The sequence below is a fragment of the Buceros rhinoceros genome, unplaced genomic scaffold (genome assembly GCF_000710305.1).
Source record: "Buceros rhinoceros silvestris isolate BGI_N320 unplaced genomic scaffold, ASM71030v1 scaffold2696, whole genome shotgun sequence".
Lineage (NCBI taxonomy): Eukaryota > Metazoa > Chordata > Aves > Bucerotiformes > Bucerotidae > Buceros > Buceros rhinoceros.
The window spans coordinates 36,972-41,374 of record NW_010417909.1 but is presented as its reverse complement, the minus strand read 5'-3'; positions in this window follow the sequence as shown (position 1 = coordinate 41,374).

The following is a 4,403-nucleotide window of genomic DNA, read 5'->3' as shown; positions in this document are numbered from 1 at the left end:
TCAGCAGGAGGGCGGCTGTGCAGCTACACTGCTAAGGACTGGGCAAGACGAGGTGTGAGTGGATGAGCACCCAAAGCCAGCGAAAGGGAGAAGGTGTTTGATTATACAGCCAGGGCTGAATGGGACAGTCGGCTTTCTGACATGACCATGAGGTCGATCCTGTGTCAGGAGCCCAGTGCTTACATGTCCTACCTTTACGTTAGCCACCGCTGTGCTGAACGCCGCGTTTGCTATGCTCATGCGAAGTGTTACGGATAACAGCATAGATTAGCACAAAAAGCCCTCTACCACTGGTATTTACGTTTTGTCTTAGATTATTTTCAAAAATAATAAACTCCCTAGAACATCATATGAACTTTTCTGTACATTAATCAACTCTAAAGGTTTTTTTGATGGTCTGACCTTAGAAGTTAAGAACTACTGGCCCACAGGGAGAAGAAATCAAGTGTCACTCTAAGGTTAGTTGTCATATTCTCAGACCGTGAAGTTGAGATTTCTATTCTGAAAATTATCTTCTCTTTGGCTGTCACTTCAGTGACAACAGCATGTGAAGTAAATTCTCTGATCCCTCATTCATTTTTCATGTTCCTCTCCAAGGACATAGTACCCTGAGATCAAAACTCCCATTTTGCCAGATACAATGGTTCTTAGTTATGGCTAGATTGTAGATGAAAATTAAAGCTTATACTTAAGTGTCATATGCTTCAGAAGTAGAAATAGATGCTATTAAAACTTTTGATTCCACTAGAATCTATTTAACAACCAGGAATATTTTTTTTTTTTTTTTTTGGAAAAAAAAAACCTACTAAAATTGGATGCTATTAAAACTTTGTTTTCCCCTAGAATCTATTTAACAACCAGGAATATTTTTTTTTTTTTTTTTTGGTAAAACAGAAGCTACTAATACTGAGTTCACAGACTGATAGAATGAAAAATGCATTGAGAATTTTTATATAACCCACTGTTCTTTCTATTTCTGGGTAGCTATAACATCTGTAGCAGTCTTATTGGGCTGCTGATGGAATAAAACATTAGCTACTCTTATTAAAGTCTTAAAAAATCAAATTCGTAGGAACTTTTATAAAACAGCAGTATTTCTTGCTCTCACATAACTCCAAGATTTAACAGTACCTGTCCAGAGAAGCAAATTTAAAACGTTATCAGTATAAAATTATCTGATGAACCTTTACTACTGGGAAATACATTATTAGATTTTGAGGACTGCATTCTGCTAGTATTTAAAACCTACAGAGTAACCCAGGAAGATCACAGCAGATCACTTGACACTGTGTTCACCAAGTAAGCACGCTTTCTGATTGGATGCTTGATTTTGACCATACCTTTTCCTCAGAATCCTCTATTTGTAAGAAAAGTGCCTCTATTAATTTTTCACATCAAAGAGACAAACAATCTACAAAATGCACAAGCTCTTAGTTTCCAGCTGTTCTTTTTCTGCTCTCCGGAATGTGTCTCGCTGAAAAACTATTCAGGGACAGTAAGCCCTTATCATTGCTAGAGATGTGGGATTTGTAGCTTATCTCAGAGGAGGAGACGTCATTCCTTCCTGCTTCCAAAGAAGAAAGGAGGTGAATTCAGTTGAGGGAATTGAATGATTTCAGATTCTGTGTTCATGTTGGTGACTTTTTTTTATTTCCATGACTAGATTAAGAGCAATAGCAAAGGTACCTACTTCCGTAACTATCCATCCAGCCAACATAAAGCTTCCGCGATACTCACCTGCAACACATTATATTCCTCTACAAAGCACCTGTACAAGGTGCTGCTTTGACCTTTGAGCAGCAGTGAGAACATCTAGGAGAACCCTGCAGTAGTATGGCCTGTGTACGCTGCCAGGCTGTGCAGTTGTTCACGTGTGAAAATGTCTGACATTTCCTGTGAAAAAATTCAGCCATATAAATGCAGTCATCAGTCTGCTACAAGAATATAAAAGGTAGCAGAGGAAGCCTGCAAACAATATGTAGCTAAAGAGGAGGGCTTCTTTTTTTCTTTTGAGTAGCCTCTTTCGAAGGGTACCCCTGAAAAAGTCCATGGTAGATCTTGTTACGGTGTCTGCCCCGTTTATGGCCACAGTTCTGGGCTCACAGAAGCATGAGTAAATGCACTGTTAATGGATGCCAGACTGCCCTGTGAAATCAGGTTTTGCATTTGCCAGTATGAACTTGTTCACATTCTAGGTCATGCGACCTCTTACAGACATGTAGCACCTCATGCAATAGCTTTTTCCATTATTTATTTATAGATGTGGAAGAAGCTCAATGAATCAGTCCAGTTAAGTGCATCGCAGAAAAACTGCATAGGCATGCGACCTCTTACAGACATGTAGCACCTCATGCAATAGCTTTTTCCATTATTTATTTATAGATGTGGAAGAAGCTCAATGAATCAGTCCAGTTAAGTGCATCGCAGAAAAACTGCATAGGCTTTTTAGGCTTGCTTTTTTTTTTTTTTTTTGAGGCCACAAAACTTTCTGGCACTTCGTTAAGACAGGCTTAGCATGGAGCCCTGGTTTTTTGATTGAATCAGCTGATTCATGCTTTTCTACCTTGAGCTTTTACTGTCAAGTAACCTAGAATTACTTATAACTCAAGGTAGGCACAGCAGTTTTGTCTTTCCGAATTACTTAAAACGTCCAATCTATATGTTTGACTCAGACACACCTGATGACAAAAGCTGGAGGAAGTAATTTGGTTTCCTGTACCCAACGAAAGGTTAATGACTGTCTGAATTAGAAAGATTTTATTACACCCTTTAAACTCATCTTCTCTGGTTGTAGAAAGAAATCATACAAGATGATATGTTTTCAAATGAAAAGATTTAAAAGATGATGTAATCAGTGTCACATTTCTCCTTGTACTCAACATCATCAAATACAGTGGATTATGCTTTCTCCACGTAGTCAGTAAACATCTTCCACAGTTTGTCTGCATTTGGCATGTGTGTGTATACTCTGCTGCAGTTGACAGTCTCTTGACATTTCCACGTTCCTCTCAGCAGCACTGTAGAAAGGATGTAACATTTGCCATTATACCGAAGTGATACGAGTCATGAATCTGGCTCTTCTCTAATGAATTCTTATTCATCTGGTAGCCAGGTTCACTTCTACACTTTGTCACGAACGATGCTTCCAGTATAGCCGTGAGGAAAAGAAGTCTTTCTCAACCACGATGAACTCATCTACTGAAAGAAATCAGTGTTAATCGAGTTACTGAGCAATAGCTTTAGTTTTCTTCCGGACATTCTATGATGATTACGAAGAGATTTGCCATTTTTATTCAGAACAAAAATTTTAGAGCAAGTTCCTTGATGATTTTTTTTTTTTTTTTTTTTAAATAAGCAGCCACCACCTCCAGCAGCTCCTGGGGGACATTCTATGATGATTACGAAGAGATTTGCCATTTTTATTCAGAACAAAAATTTTAGAGCAAGTTCCTTGATGATTTTTTTTTTTTTTTTTTTTTAAATAAGCAGCCACCACCTCCAGCAGCTCCTGGGGGTTCTCTGTACTCAGCCCAGAGACCCTGGGGTCTCTCCACCTTAGGCTGAGGGATGTGGCTACTGCTTTCCCATTTGCAGGCTGAACCAGTAGTTGGGTGGTAACTAATAATAGTGAGGGTAACTCTGGCTTTACACTAGGCTGATGACTTCTATCTCTTTTTCATTCTCGTGCTTGGAAAATCTCACAGTGAAATGCAAACATGATAAACAGAAGGATTGCTCATGATTTCAGTAGGTGGCGTTTTCCCAAGATTTCCGGGTGCGCATTTTGACAGTCGTAGAAAGAGAGCTTGTTTCTAAGATCATCAATTGCCAAACTGTTTCTCCTTCTTCTGAGCTTAATAAATTAAATTGAGGCTGACAGTATTTTTCATAAGTATATTTTAAATGTGAGTCATTTTCAGCTGTTGTGTCCTCATTTTTGTAGAACCAGAGAGATGTATGGCTTTCCAGCGCTGAAGTGTGTTTATGTTTGCATTTCTTAACCTTTTCCTTTTCAAGTGCAGTACTGATAAATTACTAACCTTGAATGTTGTGCTACCGTACAGTGCAATAAACGTTTCTGAAAGCCCAGCAATCGATTTTTTGATCCCTAAGTACAATAGGACAACAACCTGTTGTACGTTATTTCCTCCTTGACATTAATGCAGGAGTCCTGTTGTAGGTTCCCACCAGCACCTTGGAGGGTATTTATCACTTTTAGTTTGATAAGTGTATTTGACTAGAAATATGGGATCTTCCCAAATGCTCCTTGGTTTTCCTTTTCCCTCCAGTGGTTGCTAATTCCTAGTTCTGAGTCATCCATCAAAACCAGCCTTGCAGTACGTTTGGCTTCTGCAGTGACTCACTGTGGGTTTGAGGTAGGTGAGGAAACTGCAGCTGGCAGG